The sequence below is a fragment of the Arvicanthis niloticus genome, chromosome 21 (assembly GCF_011762505.2).
Source record: "Arvicanthis niloticus isolate mArvNil1 chromosome 21, mArvNil1.pat.X, whole genome shotgun sequence".
Classification (NCBI taxonomy): Eukaryota; Metazoa; Chordata; class Mammalia; order Rodentia; family Muridae; genus Arvicanthis; species Arvicanthis niloticus.
In genome coordinates this window covers 33,003,688-33,026,554 of record NC_047678.1, presented here as the reverse complement: position 1 = coordinate 33,026,554, position 22,867 = coordinate 33,003,688, and the positions used below count along the sequence as shown (strand labels likewise).

The window sequence follows — 22,867 nt, the reverse complement described above, 5'->3', positions numbered from 1 at the left end:
TATTTAAAATCAATGAGCAGCTTAATTCTTTCTGTTTAGGATTTATTAAAGATGAAGGTAGTGACTAAATCTCAGGGGTGCTGATTGGAAAAAGAGCACGGTACTTCTTAAGGCCCTATCTTCTATCAGTTCCTAAAGGAGGGGATGTCTGCCTGCCTAAGAGCTCTCCAAACCTATTATTGGTTCAGGACACTGTACTTGTCTCATTTCTACCGTCTAAAACGGATAGCCCAGTTTTCAAATAGTTGAACAGGTGATAGTCAGAATAGCTTGATGAAGGAATAACTTTGCAGGAGCCAGGTAGGGGGAGCCACTCAACCAGACTTCAGATGGCATTGAAATTTAAAAAACAAAACAAAACAGTTTTCTAACCTAGGACAAAGAGCGAGCGAGCTAGAGTTTGGGGGTTTCCAAGAAGTTCCTGTTATTCTCCCAGACTCCAGCTTCCTGTCTCTCACACTCCTCTGGGCAGAGCAGCGGACCTGGCCTCTGATCCTGAAGTGTCTGCGGATAATTTTGTTCAGTGAGTCAGCACACTGGCTGCAAGTATGGCCAGGGGAGGAAGGGCACTGCTGTCATGATGAAGGTTCCCACTTACTTCCCCTAACAGGAAACAGAGAACCACAAGAGGTCCTCAGTATAGAAGAATGTGGGCTGCACAGAGCAGTAAATGCATTCGATGATTGTATTGTGTTTTCTATTGTAATTTGAATATCTTACTTTTTGTTTTCCTGGGGAAATAACACTAACAATTTTTGCCAAAGAACATTCTCAGAGGCCTGGGGGCATGCTCACAAACCTTACCTTTTACAAGACTTGCTGGGAAACAAAAGAATTACATGGATATATAGATGTGTACAAAAACACACACCTGTGTACTTGTGTGTGTGTGTGTTAAAATCAACAAAACACACTTACCCCAAAAGTTCACTCCCTCACATGTTTTTCATAGTCTTCAGCAATTTCAAATTAGTATAGTGATTATATGTGATTAGTTATTTAATCACAGTTTACTGAGTTAAAATTTGACCTTTGTTAGTATTGACTGGAGCTCATGTGCAGAGTTTCTGCTCAGTCCTCCATGTAGTTTTACTTGCGTTTCCTTCATGGAATTTCAGCTCACACACATGTGACAGCTTTTTTTCTGAAAACAAAACAAAACAAAACAAGACAGTGATGCCCTTAAATATAACACTGTAACTTCACTCAAGACTTTTCTTTTGCCTTTTCAAACAAGTTTCCTTTCCTATTTCAGGAAGCAGGTAGGAATTCTGAGGCAGTCACACTGCCCCTTCCTTGCCAGCCTGAGTCAACCTAATGACTACCTGCATGGGAGGAAGTTACAGTTAATACTCTCGGTCAGCAAAGTGTTGGGAGGCGAGGAGGCAAAAGCCAGAACAAGGTTTTGAATTCTTGGCTCAAGGTGCTGGAGACATCTGGCCTTTCCGGGATCTGTGCTTATGAAAGGATTACGTTTGACTTGGGGCAGAGAGAAGGGTCAATCCAAGGACTAAGCAAGTGAGTAACCAGGTAGGAAGGCAGGCTCAGAGGTAGAGAGCAGAGAGCCCACCAGGGTTTCCTCAGGAAAGACCCACTTTTCCTAAACTACAGAAAAGCTGATATTTCCCTGTATCTTAGGAAGATGATAAAGTTAACCTGGCTTAAATGCCAAGGGATGTGATCCTCCCCCAGGCCACTGATGACTGAGTTACTCTCAGCTGTAAGGGTGATTTTTAAATACATAAATACATAGATGACAGAGAGATACATATGTGATAGATAGATGGTTACATAGATACGTAGATGGTAGATATAAATGATCACATAGATTTTCATATAATAAGTGAATATATATATATATATATATATATATATATATATATACATATATATATATATATATTGATATATATGTCAAATTAAACTGTAGGTTTTTCTAAAAGAGACATGGGGGGAAATAGACCCATAAAAAATGTCTGACTGTCCTTAATAGATAAAAGCCTGCTATCTGTGCTTAAAAGGAAATGGAATTAGATACAGTTCTGTGGGGAACCCTTAGTTCTCAGGGAGTGGTCTAACCTGCAGGTTACCTGCCAAGCACAGAGACTGTGTAGGATAATCGCATTGTACAGCTACTGAAACCTCCCAGTCCCTCTAATCCAGCAATGTGGTTACGGGTCCTACCCAGCACGTGCAGCTTTCTACTGGCGTCTGAGGACCTCAGACTTCTCTCACCGGATCTCATGAAGGTTTTTGTGCTTATACAGCAAGTTACCAGCTGATCCATTTGCCCAGCTACCCCCAGGCCCCCTTCTTTTCTTTAAATGCAGTTCTTTCTATTGATAGAAAACGTGCAAGCAAAAGTGCCCCCTTGTGAAATGATTTTCTGAGTAGGACTTTAAGGTGAAGCTTTATTGACTCCAGGCTGGTAGGATCAATGGGAGGTAATGACCGTGGATGCTGAAACAAAGCATGCCAATGTGAGACTCAGGATGTCCTCACTGGAACAGGAATCTGGGTTCATTGCCCCAGCTTGGTTCATGGCCATGTGCCTTATTCCACAATATTACACTGGGTGGCGGGGAGAAAACTATTTAAGGGGGTGCCTATAAAGCATTCCACAATATCTAAGGTCTCTTTTCATGTATAATTTCCATGATTCAATGACACACTTGTTGTAATAACCATGGGTCTGTTTTTATACTGCATTGTTCATGAATTTTTACTATAGTTCTTCCCTTCAGGCTGGAAGGCAAGCACGGGGCTGTGAAATAGAGAGAGCATTTAGACCGGTGCTCTTATCAAGATGATTCAGCAGAGAAACCGGGAGGTGAAGTCCCAAGACCCAGACTCAGATTCCACTCTGCCAGGCACAAGTTACGTGCCTTAAGTGTTCTGCACTGGCTCCTTTGTTTCTATCGCAGGACTGCAGTCAGAACTAACTGCCAAATGTTCTTCCCAGTGATGGATTTAATTGTTTTCCCTCTTCCTCCTCATATGTTCAAGCTTTGCCTGGGTGCTTTCATCATGCCTAGCATAGTGACACGGCGCGCGTTAGCAAAGATGCCTAAAATAAGAGATCTGGGTGAGGGTGATTCAGAATTCCCGACCCACACAGACTTCCACACAGCATCTCATTACCTGCTAACCTGACTTGTCCGAGGTGAGATCTTGTCTTTTTGCTAATTTACAAAGGAAGTTACCCAGGCCTCCTCCCAGACTCATCCTGTGATAACAGTCTAGTTTCCACTCAGGAGTGATTTAGGTTACTATCTAAAGAACCAGAAATCATCTCAAACGAAACACAGTCCGTAGATTTGTAACTCGTGCCGTGGCAGAGGAAACTCATAAATCTATCTGGCACATGTCATTTGTAAAATCAAATTCATCTATTGAATATAGCCAGACAAGGAAGCTCTAAAGTAATTTATATTTTCCTAAAATCACGAGAAACCATGACCTCATTGTGTTAACCTTGCTGTGCGTGTAGTCGGTCTGATGTTTTACGATCAGAAGTGATTGCTTGTTTCACTGGTGATTGATTAGAGCTTTGGGTCTAAGCCAGGATCAGCTGGTTTGCTGGGTTTTGCCGGGGTTTAAGCTGCTTGGAGAGCCAGCCCTATCCATGCAGATCTGTGTCTAATGATGTATTTTAATGTGTATACACGAACTTACATCTAGAATATGGAACCAACAGAAAGCCCATGAAGTTTGACATTTGTGAAAGAATACTGGGGAAGGCAAAAAAGAAAAAGAAGAATGTCTCATTCATATAAATATACTATATATATTATATATAGCATATTTATATTATATTAAATATATATATATATATATATATATATACACACACACACATATATATATATATTCTGAAGTGGTTAGGGGAGCTACCTGTGGTCATTTGTAGTGGCAGCCACACTTACTTCTACTTCGACTAGTTCATTAGTACTGTTTGTTCTACTCCATGGGAATGGCCTGCCTTTTATGCTCTGAATTACCTTGTTCCTCAGACCAAAAAAATCTTACCAATGTAACGAATCTAAACCTCTGTAGGAGGTTTGCATTGCTTGCTAAGGCCACATGGACAAAGATAAGTAAAATTCTCTCTCTCTCTCTCTCTCTCTCTCTCTCTCTCTCTCTCTCTCTCTCTGTGTGTGTGTGTGTGTGTGTGTGTGTGTGTGTGTGTGTGTGTGATTTCCAAGCTGCCCTGCCTTCTAGTTGGTATCACACAATGCTAGTGTCTCTGGTGTGACATATTTCCCCACCCCTAGGGAAATAAGACAAAAGACTGTTTCATTCCTTCAATGATTTTTCTTTGTGATAGGAACTATACTGTATTATGTAATTGCTATTTTTTAAAAACCTACAAACACTTAAGTGGTATAGTCTCAAAAGGAGAGGTTGAAAATCCCAGAGTCAAGGAAGATTATGTAATGGAATTCTGGTGGGGAAAGAAGGCATAGGAAGCAGGTATAGATGGGTGGTCTTTTCCAGTGGGCGTGGCTGCTGCCCTGGGCTTATGTACTGTCTTGTACTACTGATCCTAGTTTTACCAGTCCTACTGCCACAGTTCCCCTGAGGTCATGGACAGGTAGTCTCAGCTCCTCCTCTTTCTCAGCTGCCCAATTGGCCATGGGGAGCTTGGAGTGTCCTTAATGAGTCTTGCATATAAAAACGCCCCATGTAATTAGAAACACAACCTCCACCCCTGTTTTTTTTCTATTTGCCGACTGACTGTGAAAAGAAGCCACTGTGTAGCCTCACTTGGAGAGCATGCTCAAGGCCACTTCTGATTCCATCCAGCACCACACAAAAGAGGAGGAAAAAGAAAAACCCTGAAAGATGGGAGAACGATGGTGTGTTGGTTTGTTGTTTTAAATATTGTAAGGTTTTAGTTTGAGAATACACTTATCTGTCCATAGATAACCTAAAAACTTAGGGAGAGGCCAGAGCCTTGATTTTGAAGAGGGATATATATATATATATATATATATATATATATATATATATATATATATATATTTGCAAAAAATAATAATGAAGGCCAGAGGAAAAGGCTCCTGCACTACACATTTCAACTTACTCTACAGATTAACTTGACTCAGGCTGCTGGTTTAAGGACCCAACTGTTCGTACTTAAGAACAAACAATACCCACAGAATAAGGATATATATATTAATCAGTTTTTGGATCTTTATGGTGAAAGCAAATTGCCTAAGTCTTCAGATGTACATTCTAAGCAATCTCTCCCTCCAGTTGGAGAAAACTGCTAAACTGTTCACATCTGCCTTCCATCCCCTGTAGAACTATTATTAACAGGTAGGGGACTGCCAGCATGTATGGATGTGTTTATTGATTAGGAGTAGGGTGCGTGTGAAGTTACCCACTTCAGATTACCATCTTCTCCCAGCATTACCCTCCAGGACACATGAATGAGAATTAGCCAGCCTGGTCCCCTGTCACTACTGTTGGCCCTTGGCGTGGTTTTACCAACCAATCCCCCTAACACCTGGGATGTGTGCGTGTGTTTGTTCAGCATCTGCCTGTCTTTGGCACAGTGTGACGGTTGCTCTGCAGATGTTCAGGATCAACGTGATACTTCTCTCTCCACGCCCCCCTCAACCCTCAGGAGTCAGTTTCTCAAACAAAGGAAGTGGTGAGACTAAACAGAAAGTGCATCGTGACCCTTAAATAGAAGTTAAGTGTAAAATAGGTCCGATAGCCCTGTTTATTAAACCTTTGTGAAAGGCAGCGGACTTTATTAAAATATTATAACAGGGAAATTTAGAGATGGTGATTAATTTTTGCTAATGAGTTGTTAAATTTTATTTCATAACCTAGACCAAAGGAATAACTCATATAATCTTACTTATTTTTCTCACTTAGATAAGCTGGAGAATTACCGAACTGTAGGAATATTCATTAGGGGTAAAGAGATTTATTTTCTCTCAATATATCTTAGAAGATATACAGAAAACACATTGCTTCATTTTATTTTATTTTTTTTGCATTGGCCTACTCCATCATAGGCATTAGCTAACTCTACTCATGGAAGTATTGACCCGATACCAGGGTGTCAGTTTAATTTTAAAGAAACTTTTTTTTTTTTTTAAAGAGAAAGAAAAAAATCAACAAATATGCCTAAACCACTAAGCATATATATATATTTCTATGTCAATACAAACACATGCATGCATAAATATATAACTGCATATAAACCAATAAGTAGAATTTATTTATGTACCTCTATAAATTTGGGTTCTCATTCTATTATGAATGTGTTAATCTCTGCTATTATAGGTCCTGTGGTAGAGTGAGCCAGGCTCACTGATTTTCTGTTCCTTTTGTATTTACTTATTCTACAACTAATGAATAGCATCCCATTAAGCATAAGGTTACAGAACAGAATCAGGAAGGGGAGAAAATTTGTGTGTTTCTCTGGTTCCAAACCCTTAGACCCAGTGAAGTAGAAGAACAAACTTAAGGTAAGAGGTTTCGAAAAGCACCTTAAGGATATGCATACATGCAATTTTTGATTTTATATCTCCCAGGGACCAATGTGAACACCATTCCCATTCTTTAATGCTCACTGGTGACCCAGGGGCCATATTTGAGCATCTGTGAGCTATGCTCTTCCTTAAGTGAGTCCTACTGCAATGGAACCACGTGTGCTTCCTCATGCCATCTCCAGGAGAAGCCTCAGACATTAGCACTTCATCTTCTGTCACACCCAGGAGAGTTCTTGCCCTAAGCATTTGTTCTCAAACCTACACAACCTCTGGCCAACAGGAAGGGTTTTATAAAATACACAGTGTTCTATCTCAGTAGGTTGGGTGGGACTCAGATCTGAATTTCTAACAAGATCCCAAACGGTGCTAGTGTTAGTGGTCCATGAATCACAGGTTGAGAACCAGTTATCGAAAACCCTAGGCTTTCTTCACAGAATGCAGTTTGCATAACCAATGGATGACCATAATTTCACAGGCTGGAAAAAAATTAAAGAAGTAAGATAAAATTCTCAGAAACAGACCAGCTTCTAGCCTGGCTTGGTAGCTCATGCCTACAGTCCCAGCGGCATTTAAAAGACACCTTCCAAAAATGGCTAGTGCCCTTCTGAAATTACTGCAGTATTTGAAGCCCCTGGGGCCCCTAGAAATGCCTGTAGTATCAGGGCTTCCCCAAGGGTTCAAAGTCCATTGTAACCGAAGCTATAATTATGGGATGTGGACATACAACTCCTGGAAGAAGGCATGTGGTTTTTTTTTTCCTCTGTGAAAGACAGGAAGTGGCTAAGACATGCACAGTGACAACTAGACAAGATGGGAACCTGTGGCTCCTGTTTTCAGATGTAGAAACTGAGGCACAGAGGTTGCCTGCTGAATCAGAGGTAGAGTTAGGTTTCCAGCCCTGGATGCTAACTCAAGATTTGAGACTGAAACGCAATGCTACACTTTCTCTAAGTTAAGGTTTTGCTTTTCTCTGCCTTTTTCTTCTATGACATAAGCCTCTATTCCTTGTTAATAGTGCCTTCTAGTTCACACGAGGTCCGTGAGATCTGGTGGCAGCTGCAAGCCCTTGTCCAGAACTGATCTGTTGAGGCAGCTGGGAGAGTTTTTAGATCTTCCTGTTTGAACCTGTCTCACTGTTGGGCCAGGTGGGTCTGCCTCGGTACCCACCTATGTGGCTAGAGCCACAGATGTGATAGAAGGAAACACCTGGTAACACAGGAAGGGGAAGGAGGGGCTCTCCGGTGGATGTCCTGGGATGCTCTCATCTTGTATAACCAGCAGGGCACTCTCTGCAACAGATGCTTCATGACAGAGTAAAGGAGTGCTTTCTAGAAGAAGCTGGGCAAGGGACCTACCTGCTGGTGACCTGGTGAGGTTGCTTCTCCCATTCACATCTGGTAATCAGGCAGGACCTGAAGGCTTGGGACAAGAAGGATCAGCTCTTTTCTCTTTCTCTGACATGTCTAGAGGAGCAGCTGGGTCAAAATGAAGCTGTCATCCAGATTTTAGAATTAGAGACTTTTCTTTAGGCTCAAAGCAAACAAGTGGTTTCTCTTATGCTCCACTGAGGCTCCTACAGAAGCCTGTTTCTCAGAGATAGCTTTGCTCAACTCAGTCCTAAGAGATGGCTATGGACTGAGGTCAGCTCCACCTTCTTTGAAGAGTCTAACTTCAAAGAAGTCTCCAAGCTCAATGGTCAAGGTAAGACACCAGTCAACCTTAGAAAATCCTTCCCTATGCACGGTTGTATTTAGGGTTAGAGGCTACACTTGCATTTGGTAGTAACAGGTATTTGTGACTGAAAGGTTTCTTATTGTTAGCCCAGCTACAGGGGATACAGATGTGTGCTTTAAAGGGTGTGTGAGAGAGGATCATGAATAAAAAGCAATTGCATGTTTCTGACTATAGGTTGCAGAAATGACACTTAATAAGACAAGATACATTTCGATGTGGCTTGGTATCCTCCTACAGTAAGTAACAATGGCTGTATGTATGAGTGGCTATTGCATTCATTTTGTGTAAACACAACCCAAGTGTATACATAGAAGGGTGTAGTGAAAAGCAACAGATAGTGCATGGGCTTCCAGACCTGGATGGACAATGTTTCATTTGACCTTGGACAAGGACTCACCCTTTTTAATCTCAATGATTCCATCATTTTCTCTCCTTTCCCTAACTCCATCTCCCCCTCACCTCTCTCTCCTATTTCCCCCTCCTTTTCCCATCCTCCTCCTACATAATTCTTTCCTTCCTACCCCTTTCTTTGTCTTAAATTACATTTATTCATCAATCATTCATTCATTTACCAATTAATTTATTTGTGCTACAGTGCACTTGTAGAGGTCAGAGGACACTTTTCAGGAGTCAGTTCTTTCCTTCCTCCCGGGGGGGGGGGGGGTACTGGGAATGGGAATAAAACTCAGGTTATCAGGCTTGGCAGCAAGCACCTTTACCCACTGAGTCATCTGTTCAGCCCCTCTCCTTCTCTTTTTGTTGTTGTTATTTTTGCTTTCTTCTTTCCTTTTTCCTTTTCCATTTTCCCTTCTTTATTATGTATAAGTAAGTTGTACCAAGCACAAAAACATTATATATATAAAATGATCCTTTGGGCACTTGGCCCATGAAATATAAATGAAACCACAATAGCTGTTATTTTTATGGGACGTGTAAATGCTTCTGTGTTGGAGGTGAATCGGATAGAATAGCTATGGGGGTTGTGGTTACCACTCCCTAAACACCAGCTTTGTGGTTCACTTTGCCACAGATCTACAGCATCATTTCTTCTCAAGTAGGAAAAATGGACCCAAGTCTCTTTTCCTTATATCAGTGAGTCTGGTGAAGAAGAGAAGTGACCTAGTTGAGTTTAATTCCAGGATTTCCATAGATGTAAATGCACATCTATCTATGAAGGTTTAAGGTGGCTGCCTCTAAGACAAGGTCATTTTGGAACCAATCCGTGGCCTTGGCTCTATGTGTGTGGCTGGTGTGCTCTGCGCTGACTTTTGGGACTCTGCAGATGTTGGTCACAGTGTACGTGCTGAGAAAATACCCAGCCAATCTTCTGCAGCTGGGAAGAGCAATTAGCAGCTCCGTGAATTAGGGTCCTGTTTATGATGCTGCCTAAGATAATCATCTGTTTGTTTTAACTAAGATGCTCTGTCTTCATCAGCCGAATCAGTCCTCATATTTTAATGATAAGGCCTTTGAATCTCACAATAGTGTTTGGATTTCATGGCTGGAACCCCAGAATAACTTTCATTTTCTCTTGATGACTCTGGAAATCAACACACAATGTGCCTATGTATCTTCCATCACTTCTCCTTCATCTCAAACAGAAAGGGAACTGCCTGAGATCTGAAGCATGAATTCTTAATGGGCACATCCATTTTAAGAAATATCTTATTTTATTTGGAATTCCAGCATGCGTGCGCGCGCACACACACACACACACACACACACACACGTATATGAAAACCTTATGAGTCATAGCCTTAGCTCAGGCAACACACTCTAACTCGCTCTGTATTCAGGCTCACTTTATGTTCATATGAGGTTTCTATTTATTTCATTTAAAAATATCCCACTGGGGATGCAGCTCAGTCGGTAGAAGGCATGTAGGAAGCTCTGGGGTCTATCCCCAGCACCCTGTAAGCATGGCATGGTAATTCCAGGACTTGGGAGGTAGAGGTAGGAGGATCAGGTATTCAAGATCAACTTTAGCCTCAGCTTTAAGGCAGTTGTGGGGTACATAAAACCCTCTTTTTTTAAAAAGTGGGAGAGAAAGGAAAGCAGGGGGTAAATTAAAAAGTAACTAGGTAGTGGCCAATCTTCATGACTTGGTACCTGGCCACAGAACACTGAAGCACAGTTACCTACGTAGAGGCTTATTCATGGTCTCCTCTTTACTCTCAGAGTTTGCACAAGAGAGCTCATCTGGGCTGAAAGTGAGAATTGATTATTTTCTCACTGAGTACATACCGGTCTTTATAGATGAGACTCATTCATAGTCACAACAAGTATTTATTTATGAGACTTGTAACTTATTTGGGGGAAACTTGGGTATAAGCCAGTAGCTGGTTGATGCCCACTCATGCCAGCAAAGAATTTCTTGTGTGAGTTAGTCCACATATACCTGACAGATATTTCATGTTTCAGGTTCTATTCACCAGTTGTAGCACACAAGCTCAGGTCAGGTTTTCTTTAAAATACATCTTGGGTTATGATAGTAAAAAAATTAAATACACATAGCCAATATGTAAACAAAAGCTAAACCTTCGTTTTTTAGAAACATTTATTTCCTATGAGAGTCCAGACTCTTTTCAAGGGCCTTAGTACCCAGAGATCAGAAAGCAGGCTACTGACCTTGGAAAGCTTATGACGTTGCCTGACTTAGGGACCCTGTCCTTCCCTGAGGTGAAGTAGAAATGTGTAGCCTGGTAGGAGCGTTAGTGTGAACTCAGGATATGCCAGAGGATTGTTAAGAGAGATGTCTCCTGACTCACTCTGTGGGTTAACACAGGTTCACAGCAGGTCGTCTGTCACAGTAAGATAGATTTGTTAGAGATGGGAGAGAGGCTGCAGATGGATGGGATACAGTTCGACCTGCTACGGAGGCTCAGTGCCTTCCCCCATAGCACTGTACCCTCCAGGGGCAGCTCAGTCAGGACACCCTTAGGGTCACAGAGATGCCTGTGTACAGACTCACTCACTCACTCACTTAAGGTAATAAAACAAGATTGCTTTATGACAGGTGTGCCTTGCTCCATCTGCTGGCACAGGCAAGCATGAGACTTGTTGCCAGGGACAGAGCAGAGTCCTGACAGGACAGGCCTCTTCAGCTTCATTCTCCTGGTCTCGGGCTCTGGATCTTCCTCCCTAAACAGCCTTTTCAGAGATGTTTTCAGAGACCATGAGGCATCGCTCCTAAGTGAATCCCAAAGATTCTGTGGAACATTTAGACTGAAATGGTGACTCTCATTTTCTCCAAGGGTCACAGGAGACTAGTCGATTCACACCTCTGTCAAAGGAGCACGATGACATGTATAACAGGTGGCAGGTCACCAGAGGACATTTTACTCTTGGCTTCACCTTGCTGGTGTCGTAGTCTTTTGGGAAGCCAGCCGCCTAGACTCTGACTACTTCTCTCCCACAAACCCTAAGTTTGTGCCCCACATTTGACCTTTTTCTCTTTCAAGCCATCTCAGATATTGAATGCAGCCTAACTCTCAGCTGGGGAATGGCTGCACCATCTTGAAAGAAAGGGCTATGGCAGGAGACACATGCTTGCATTCAGGTGACGGAGGCAGAAGAGTGGCAGCCACAGACTCTTCAGTGTGTGATAACAAGTCACGGCACTCTCAGATTCTAATCCCTGGTGAGATTCCAAAAGAGAATTTCTAACCCCTGACTAAGGATGCTGAGTAACAGTTACTATTCATAATACTGGATGGAAGAAGAATCCTGTGTTTGTTTGTTTTCCTTGAATGCTAGGAACTATATGATAAGAATTTATTTAGAATTATTTTCTACAATACTTATTGAAAAACAAAACACTTAGAAAACTCGTGTAATTATTTGAAGCTGATTGCAAATTTTTTTTTTAAAGACTCATTTTTATTTTATGTGTGTAAGTATTTTGTATATATATATCATGTGTGTGCCTGGTAGATGGAGAGACCAGAAGAGGACGTTAGATTTCTTGGAACTGCAGAGTGTCGTGAGTTGCCATATGGGTGCTAAGAATTAAAGCCAGTGCTTATAGCCACTGAGCCATCTCCCCTGGTCCACAGCACATATTTCTTAAAACAAGTGTGCCTCTTACAACTGTAGAACGCCCACTAGGAGCTGAGTTTGCAATCTCTTTTCATTGCTGCACACATTATTGGGGTCTATCTATGTATGTACTGATGTACATACGTAGACTGCTTAGACAGTTAAAGCCAGTTAAAGCCGGGCTCTCCTTAATTCAACTGAAATACAAACACAAGCCTTCTCAGCCTTGTAAAACATCAAATACTGCCTCCAACGTTTTTTGTGAGTTCTTTGCCACATTCAGGACATCCTTCACTGAACCTTGCTGACGAGCAAGAAGATCTGTGCTGCTAAAATTTCAGTGTTCCTAGGGGTAGCCAAAAAGAGAAGGAGGGGAGTGAATGAGGAAACGCAAAGAGTGGGAAGAGAAAGAGAATCAGGTCCTCTGCAACAGTGCAACCTGCTCTGCTCTACCTGGCTCGAGACAAAAGACTTAACAATGCCTGAATAGTTACTATGTTGTGGCCTGCCCCTCTCTGCCTGACTTGGCCTTTCAAAGGCTGGGATTAAAACTGGCTTCAAACTGCCGCTCAGTTCTTCGGGTCAGGGTCTAGAGAGAGAGAGTGGGGATAAGGGGAAGAAACGCAAGGAATGGAGACAAGACAGGGGTTCTGATCAAGTCTCTTTTATTGAAGGGAAATCTGGGATATTTATACACTTTTGCCACGACCCTTGTAGGCACATGGATATGACGTAAGCCTTAAAGGCGTGGCTAGCATGTGGATAGCTGCTTTCTAGCCGCTTTCTGCTAAAGGTCGGCTCCCAACAGTCATGGAGTTCAGCTCAGCACCCACGATCGTGACATAGCGGATGCTATTGGAACTATCTAGGCCATTTCTCTTGGCAAATTCTGAGGTGGCTTTGTGAATATCTTTTAAGGAATACTGGAACTTGGAAATACATTAATGTCTAATTCATTACAAATTTTAAAAATCAACAATATTCAACTTTACATTTTGATACCCTGTTTCTTCCTGCTGATAATAACACATCTCTTAGGACAAAGGGAGTCACCATTTTAGTACTTTGAACTCATCAGTTGGGAAAGGTACTTGGCTTCGTAGTGTTTGGGTGGACCAGTGTAGAATAGAAAGCTAAAGGTTGACAGAGAATAAATGAGATGATTCTGTGAGCCAATGAACATTCAGAGCACCAGTTCTCGATGTGTAGGTCACGACCCCTTTGGCAAACATCTATCTCCAAAATATTTACATCATGATTCATAACAGTAGCAAAATTACAGTTATGACGTAGCAATGAAAATAATTCTATGGTTGGGAATCACAACAGGTGGACCTGTATGGAAGGGTCACAGCCTCAGAAAGGTTGAGAACCACTGATTTAGGGTATTAATGGTTCATCTTAAATGCTAACTTGATTAAGAATCACCTGGGAGATTGAGACCCCTTTTTGGGTGTGCCTGTAAGAACATTTATTAGAAAGGGTTTAACAGAAGAACAAAGGCTGTCTGGAATGTAAGTGATACCTTGTCATGAACTGTGAGACTCAGAATCGATAGAAACAGTACCAAATGAGAAAACTAGCTGACTTCTGGCACTCACTTCTCTGCTTCCTGGGCAGCCATGTAGAGAATTGAGTAAGGTTGCCACACTTTCTCTGCTGTGAAGAACTGGGCTCGCCAATACTGTGGGCTGAAATATGCCTTTCTTCCTGTTGTGTTGGGCTGCTTGTATTGAATCTTCTGGTCACTGTGATAAAATTAACTAATACATAGAGCCCAGCAGGCACTAATTTATATGTCATCCTTTCCCCTTCTGGTCATGTATCATACAGAATAATAGTTGCTAATGGTTTGGAACTGGAGGTGTGGAGGTATGTTTTCTTTCTCTCTCTTTCTTTCTTTCTTTCTTTTTTTGTGATAACTAAAAGGAGTGGGGTTTCAATTTGAAGTTAGTAAATTAAATACCCCCTGAATGTTAACACGAAGACAAAACAAAAATCACAATGACTTCACACATGGAGGTGATTCGCACAGGTGATTTCCTCTGATCCACACCATCAGAGGAAATCACCTGTTTAGTGTTTTCTTGTTAGCTTCTTTAGATTTAGAACTGCGGTTTTGTGGGGACCAATCAGCAGAAGTCATGCAAATGAGTCAAATAGGAGCATGTGGTGTTCCCTTGGGGTCCCTTATAGATGTTGACCAACTCCTGGGCTTTACAATTACTGACCAGTCTTGGGAAGGCTGTATTGAGCGAGCATAGGTAGGGTCTCTGGAGCAAGTTCTGAGGCAGAGTTTCGTGTGCAGTTATTTAGTAGGAGCATTCTGGAGACCAAGTCCGTTGAGGAGCTGAGGGGAGAGCAGGCTGGGAAGAGACAAAAGGTAAGCTGTAGATAGTTGATACAGAGAAAATGGCCTCTTCCAGGCCCACAAGATGATATGAAGCTAAAATGGCCTCCGGACTGTAGAATCCCAGTCTCTGCTAGTCCCTATTAGATTCGCTATTTTTCTCATTGCTGTGACAAAATGTCTGAGGAAAGCAACTTGAGGAAAGACAGATTCAGTGGGTTTCACCGTTTGAGGGTGTGGTCCATCCTGGCAGGGGAAGCACAGTGGTGGAAGCAGGAGGCAGCTGATGTCAATACATCCTTAGTCAAGAAACAGCAGAGGGATGTTCAGCATCATATTCTGTGTTTTATTCAGGGCAAGACTCCATCCTGTGGGACGGAACCACTAACATTCAGGATAGGTCTTCCCCACTCAGGTGAAGCTTTCTGAAAGCACTCTCCCAGACACACTCAGCGGTGTGCATCCTAGTGGACTCTAAATCCATAGAGCTGGCAACAAAGGAAGGAGGGGGCGGGGCTTGAATCGAGCTGACTCAGCATTTGAGAGGATCTTTCAACAGGCACAAGTCAGGGCTCTGCATGCAGGGGGTTCAGCAAAGGGCCTGCTGAGCAAGCCTGAGGCTGGGCATTCCATCCTGATTCCCCAGAAACAGCAGGGAAGCATGGTGATATGCTACGCTGGGCAGGTGGAGAGAGATCACTGGGATTCTCTGGCCAGCCAGCTTGGCTTGATTAGCAAGCTCCAGGCCAATTAGAGACATTGTCTAAAAAAAAAAAAAAAAAAATTGAACAGAACTTGAAGAGTGAACTCAAGGTTGACCTCTGACCTCCACATATGCATGCACACATACATGCACATGTACAAACATGCATCCACATACATATTCACAGATTCTTTCTCCCCCTGTCTCTCTCTTTCTTTGTCTGCCTGTCTCTGTCTCTGTCTCTGTCTCTGTCTCCCTCTCTCTCTCTCTCTCTCTCTCTCACACACACACACACACACACACACAAGTGCACACATGAGTACATGAGCACACATCCAGGGCCACTTGTCCTAGAAGGGAAATTTGTGTCTATGACCTGAACTCCACCAGAAAGGTTAGTTAGAAGCACACCAGGTACTAGTCTGAGAGCCAAGCACAAGCTTACCTCAACCCAGCACTTCCTCTACATCATTACCAGGGAGAAAAGCCTTGGCTGGAGTCCAACAAGTTCCCAGAGTGCCTGTCTATGAGAGGTTTGCAAGTGTCTCACACTCCCCCTGGGGACACTCGCTCACCTGCAGATCAGCGCCTCCCACCTGGCCTGCAAGTGAGCAGGCCAGTGTGTGTGTCTATCTATAATTTAATCTCAAAGATGACATTTTAGATATCATTCTTTTTATTATGAAAAGTGTCAACACACGCACAACATGGAGGGTCATGTGTTCTGAGCCTCCACGTGCACACAAGAGTGTCGGTATTTTGCCTTTCTCCATTCTAGACCTATCTTTAACAGCACCAAGCAGAGCCACTTGTGTTGCTTGGGTAAATGACCAGGAGGGACGATGTGGCTTCAGAGCAGGGAGAGGGTTGCTATGCCTGAAATCAGGCCTGTCTCTTGGTTGAGTTGAGCTGAGTAAGAGTAAAGGCATTGAAGCCATGTTTCCAGGAAGTAAAAGTCCATTGCATAACCGGCAGGGTAAGCTGTCTGCTTTGTTTGTTTGTTTGTTTGTTTGTTTGTTTGTTTTGGGGGGGGGGGTCGAGACAGGGTTTCTCTGTGTAGCCCTGGCTGTCCTGGAACTCACTCTGTAGACCAGGCTGGCCTCGAACTCAGAAATCCACCTGCCTCTGCCTCCCAAGTGCTGGGATTAAAGGTGTGTGCCACCACTGCCCGGCAGCTATCTGCTTTTGATTCCAAGATTCAGATTCTTGAAATCAAGAAACAGAAACTTGAGGACCTGGGTCTCACACTGACAGTCAAGGCTGCCTCAGAGTCCTGTGGCCTCAAGACATCATGCTCTGAATCTTAAAACAGTGATTCTCACTAAGAACTCCTTGACTAGGCAAGACTTACTGGTTAGCTAGTATGAGGCATCTCCAAGTCTTTACCTATGCAGTGGTTGACAACAAACATGTGTTGTCATGCCTACCTTTTAAATATGGATGCTAGGGATGAATTTAGGTCCCCACCATTGTGAGGCATACGTTTTACCATTTCCCTTGGTGTGTGTGTGTGTGTGTGTGTGTGTGAAAGAGAGAGAGAGAGACATGCTGTCTAGTTAGAGGTGCCTCCTTTTGGAAACCAATGAGCCTAAAAGTGACTTGAACAACCCCTCTATGTTTCTGGTGGATTTTCATCTCAGCATAAAACCAAAATGAAAATCTCTGCTTGGGAAAGGAGTATGTTACGGGAAGTCTGCAGGGAATATTGAAATCCGTTTGGAATCTGCCCTGAGCCCTGCCACTTGAGCTCACAGTTCTGATTGCCCACAATTCAAATCCACAGATGTTTGCCGGAAGTGTCGAAGATGACCTCCCATACCCAGCTCTGTCCTCACTGGGAAGGGCCTAGGCATGCCTCTGAGTGAACCAGCAGCTGCCCTGCCTCTGAAAAGGGAGCAGGCTGCTGCTGGTTGGTCGGCTCTGGAGCAGGTGGTGTGGGGTGGGTGGGTGGGGGGTGGGTGGGGGCGAGGGTACAACATTTCCTCTTTAAGGTGGTAGCCAGCTGCTTCCTTGGTCATGTGCCCCAGTGAGTGCCTGGAGGAGGCAGGCGGCCAGGAGTACAGCTGAGACAGCAGCCAGCTCCCTGCAGCTGCTACTCTGTTCTTTGAGCTGAAGCATCTCCAGGCCTCCCTGTGGCCTGATCCGGCATTTGGGGAGGGGCAGCAGAGGAGTGTCACTTGAATACTGGGACTTAAGTGACTTAACCCAGCTGCTGTGCTCCCTGCCCTGGTGCGCCTGTGTGTGTGTGTGTGTGTGTGTGTGTGTGTGTGTGTGTGTGTGAGCGCGCGCGCGCGCGCGCGTGCGCAGCCTAACTGAAGTGACACTTCTCAAAACTCAAATTCCTTGAGAAGTTTACCACAGTGAGAAACAGAGAGGCCCATCTGTGCTGGTGGACACTGATGAGTGTCCCAGTCTTAAAGTCTTAAAGGAGTGCTTTGTAAGGAGAAGGCTCGGACTTCCCTCCTACCCCAGGATGCATGAGTTTAACACACACAGAGCTTAGCTTCAGCTTCAGCCTGTCCATCCCTCTACACACAAAAGCAGCCTGGAGGAAAAAAGCTGGGCCTGGGGTGAGTAGGCAGGTGAGTAGAGCCTGGAGCAGAGCTTTTTGGAGGTAGTCGTTTTCTTCCACCTGTAGGTGAGTTCTGAAAATCAAATACAGGTTGCCAGGCTCGTACAATAAGCACCTTTAGCCACTGATCTCAATTCTATGGCCAACACCATTGGTTTTTGAGACAGTTTGTTCTGTACCTTGGTTGATATGGGACTCAGCAGGTATTTCAGGGACAAAGCAATCGGATCATAATCTCCTAGATTCTGCTGCCAGTCTAGCTGGTTTGTAACCCCATATCTGGTTTGTTTGTTTGTTTGGTTAGTTGGTTGGTTGTTGTCGTTTTGTTTTGTTTAGTTTTGTTTAAACGTAGCCATTGGTGTAGGACTCAAAGGAACTTCTATCCCAGTAACAATAGGAAGAATTCTGATATAGAAGAAGCTCTTAGGAAAGTGTGTAAATGAGTGCATTTGTCTCTGGAAGAACCTGTGGTTCTCAACCTTCCTAATGCTGAGACACCTTCAGCGCTTCATGTTGTGGTGACCACAACCATGAAATTATTTTTGTTGTTGCTTCATAACTGTAAATGCGCTACTGTTGTGAATCGTAATGGAAATATTTGTGTTTTACAATGGTCATGGGCTACACCTACAAAAGCATACCCGGACTCCCGAGGGGGTCGCAACCCACTGGTTGAGAACCACTGTTCTAGGTGCAGCATGATGGGAAAAGAGGAGAGGTCCTTGGGCCAACACTGCCAGAGAAAGGCTGGCTTGCACAAATTATGTGAGGAAACCAGCCATTTTGTATATCTAATATTTTAGGTCGTTTAACTGCCATATACAGAATTAAGTTTGCATTATGGCATTTTCGAACAAAACACGCTTTCATTAATGCTCCTCCCTTCTTTCTCAGACTCCGCCTCCTTCGTATGTCTCCATTCTTCCCTAGTCTCCAGTCTACTCTGTCACATGTGTCCCATTACCCAACCCTTCACATGTCCATAACACCTTTCCTATTTAAAGTCTCTTACTCCCAGTGTCCACAGACTGCATCGAATGCTGCCTCATTTGCATAGATGCAGATAAGCCTTCTATGCTGGTGTCAGGTTGCTGGAGCACTTTTAAGTCATGAGGTTGGGATTTTCCTCATGTATGATACAACCGATCAGTCATCAAGTTTGTCCTTAGAGATGGCATGCCTCTGCCCTGCACCTGGTGGGTTTTATCTTTGTAATAGAGACAGGGACATGGACCAGCATTCCAGCATTCCAATGGGCACATTCCACTCATTGTTAGTGAGAGAGGGCTTTACTGTAGTGAGTAAGAAACTATGCACAAAGGACTGGAGAACCTGATCCGTCTTTTGTCTCTGTTAGGGTCCGTGTTTACTTCAATAAAGATATAGTAACCCTGCCAGGTCAAATTATAAGGACTTACTGTAATATATATATATATATATATATATATATATATATATATATTATATATTATATATTATAATAATATATCACATATATACTGTAATATATATTATGTGTATATTACACACATATATATTACACATATTATACAGTAATATATAATATATACAGATATATGTGTACGTGTGTGTGTGTGTGTGTGTGTACCTGTTATGTATCATGATGCATATAGGGGTCAGAGGACTGGCAGACTTTAGTCCTCTCCTTCTAGATCTTCAGACTTAGCTATAGGCTCCTTTACCTACCGAGCCATCTCACTGCCTACATCTCACTGCCCCTAAAATCCTTACTTTTAAAATTAAAGAAACTAAATGACAAGGTCCAGGCAAAAAATCCTATATACTTATGTGTTGAGGCCCACATTCTGCCTCAACACTTTTGCCTCAACGCTTTTGGGGCTAAGTGCTCTGGTCAAGAGAGAAAGAGGGGCTCTTGGGGCAAGAGACACGAAGAATGGAGACAAGACAGGGCGTCTGATCAAGTCTCATTTATTGAAGGGAATTCTGAGCTATTTATAGGCTTTTGCCACGTGCCTTGTAGGTGTTGATATGACGTAAGCCTTACAAGCGTCTATAGCGTGGACAGCACGTGTACCGCAATGCCTTGCAGGCTTGGATAGCACGTGCACCTTATAAGCATGTATGGCGTAGATAGCACGTGGACAGCACGTGAACCGCATGTCTTGTAGGCGTGACTACCACGTGCACCTTGCAGCTGGGGCCAGTAAACAGCAACACAAAATATGTGGGATATCAGAGTGTGCTTTAGCTGTTGTAGGCTATTGAAAACCAAATCTCTTGTCAGGGTATATGGTTCCAGATGGCTGCAAAGTTGATCTAGCCGCTTTCTACTAAAGTCGGCTCCCAGCACTTATGTCTAGAAACCCCTATGGACTCAAAATGCAAGCTTAGGCACACATCCATATGTTTTTCCCACTGAGCCACAGTTAATACAGCTCTTGACGTCATGCCATTAAGTTAATTTCTGTGACATCTCCTTTGGAGAGAAAGGATCACCTTTAAACATTTGAGATTCCAGTGTGTCTTTCGTTGGAGAAAGAAGTGATGTTTCTTTTGGGTGACTATCCACAAGTCCACAGGCCCATGCTCCAATCAGAAGTGCTGCTATTGAGAGAGAGGTATTTACTCAGCCCAACCCAGGTCTATGGAATCAGTTCAACTTGAAGAACCTTCTGGAGGCTGAATTCTAGTCTTGACTGTGATGACTACTTCCACCAAAGTCCTTAGCCCCAAACAGTTACAGGTGTCACATGCCACTATGGGCTCTCCTAGAAACTTGGTTTTCTCTGAAAGTCTTTCATCTGTGTCTTACAGAAGGAAGTAAGCTTAAAAATAGTGAGGCCTCTGGCTCAGCCCAGTCACGTTAGCAGTTATTCTTGGCTTAGTCTTCAGTGCACTTGCATTGTTCTGACTTTGATATTAATTCCAAGCACAAAATCTATTTTATGTTAATTTAAATGATTATTTCATAAGTATGAATATTCTTTTGGCATGTCGTTAAAATCCTAGTTTGCATATAAGGTGTTTTCCATTAGTTTTTTCTTCTTTAACAATTATTTAAGACATCATGTTCTATTAACAAGATTTCTTTTCTGGCACATTTTGATTCTATGTACTTGCATTTCACTTTTAGCTTCATTGACATTTCTTTGCATTGTGCTGGATTTCTTTTTCTTGTTTTGTGGGCTCTGTTTGTTTGTCTGTGTGCACACTGGTGTGCATGAGCACAGATATAGGGGTTACAAGTGTGCACCCATAACTGGACTATTTACATGGGTTCCTGGCCTTGTAAGCCAAGCATTTTACCAAGCCGTCCCCTCATCCCAGTCCTGTTTTTCTCAGTATTTAGCTTTATTCCTATGTAAAGTACCAAACTTCAGAAAATGAAGCTAGTTGTATTTACTGATGTGGTTTTGGTAGTAAAAATGACTGTGGGTAGTTATTGGTTTGGAAATAGAACAGCAATGGCTTCATTCTACAGTTAAACTTTATAATCTCATAGATAAATTTATCTGTGACTTCATTCAGTAACTTATCAAGCCATTACTGAAGGTCAGGCACTCTACTACATGTTTCAGGACAACAAAACTAAGGGTAGCCTTTGTTTTAACAATGATTTCTAGCAGGGTGTGGTGGCTTATTCTGAAATTCCAGCATAGCTGTGAGTTTGAGACCAATCTGACAACATAGTAAATTACAGACTAGCCTAGATTACAGTGTGTCTCGAAACCAGCCCATCAGCCAATCCATCAATCCATGTGGGCTAACATAAGCCACTTGGAAATTCTTCCTGTACCAACAGCAAATGCAATGACTGTTAGAAGCTGGACTCCACCTGTGGCTGGTCTCTGCTTTCAGCATGCTGTGGAGAGGCAGGGGACTGGCCTGAGGAAGAAGCATATGAAATGCTTAGTATCCAATTAAAGGAAAGTGTGTCTTTCTGAAATGGGCTTTATCACCTGTCAGTTTAGTTTGTAGTGACATTTCAGAGTAGCATTAACACACACTCACAAATGATGCATTTGGAGAGTTAACTATGGCACACACTTCGTGAAAACATGAACACACCCTGGCTTAAAAGCAATAGCCACCCTAAACAGGCCTTAACAGGATGGGCTTCCAGCACCTGGACCTGAGCTAGCTCTGGCAAGTTGAGTATTACCTGCAACACTCCTTTCTTAAAGAAGCTTGAAGTCAAGCAAAGGAAGCTAGAAATTTCTCTCCTGAGGGACTGGCCACGCCCCTCCCTGCAATGCCCTTACCTTTCTTCATTGGAACGTTTTGTTTTTGTCCTTTTAAGTGAGACCGTGTCTTAAATATGGAAAGACGTATTTTTAGAAAAGAAAAGGAAACTAAGAATCTAAGACTCTGTGTTCAAGGAAAACTGAACATGTCACTTGCTTATAAATATTGTAACTGCCTCATCCTTCATTTATATTCCAGGTGTGAGAGTATGTGACTGTATATCTGAAAAGGAGGCCTATATTAACATGTCCAAAGGCCACACAGACAAGGATAATGAACATAGTTTCAATGGGTTACTTAAATTCTTCTCTGGTGTTATTTCAAGACAAGGCTATCTGTGTCATTATCTTTCAAAATCTACCAGAGAGATAAAAAAAAATCAGTTGTTTTAAGATGAGAATGATAACCAAAAAGCAGAATAAAGTTACTCCTGGTTGCTATGTGCTAACTTAAAAAAAAATTGTCTGGGAAGCTCATGAGATGGCTCAAGGGGTAAAAGCAATTGCAGGGCAAGCATGAGGATCAGAGTTCAAACCTTTAGCTCCTATTTGATAAGCAAACCCAGCATGGCTGCCCAGCCAATGTGCCTGAGTTCTTCGAGCTATTGCAGAGGGAAGGCAGAGACAGTGAGATCAGTTTGGCTTGCTAACCACCAGGCTAGCACCAGGACATCGGGCATTGTTCTCTAACGTCTTTCAACATATATGCAAAAGTGTGTGTGTGTGTGTGTG

General features: G+C 42.9%; 1 protein-coding gene across 12 annotated transcripts in view; it reads left to right on the top strand.

The window, feature by feature from the left end:
• Positions 1-22,867, top strand: part of Arpp21 (cAMP regulated phosphoprotein 21) — a 165,609-nt gene that overhangs the window by 10,014 nt on the left and 132,728 nt on the right. Inside the window, exons 1-2 of one of the 12 annotated variants that reach the window (XM_076917854.1) lie at positions 7,800-7,881; positions 8,421-8,482. The exons of 9 other annotated variants lie outside the window; for them this stretch is intronic. The gene's annotated coding sequence lies outside the window, so the exon portion shown is untranslated. Of the gene's footprint in view, positions 1-7,797; positions 7,882-8,029; positions 8,214-8,420; positions 8,483-22,867 lie in introns of those variants that run through there. 2 more of the 12 variants (XM_076917861.1, XM_076917859.1) reach the window with 2 other exon arrangements.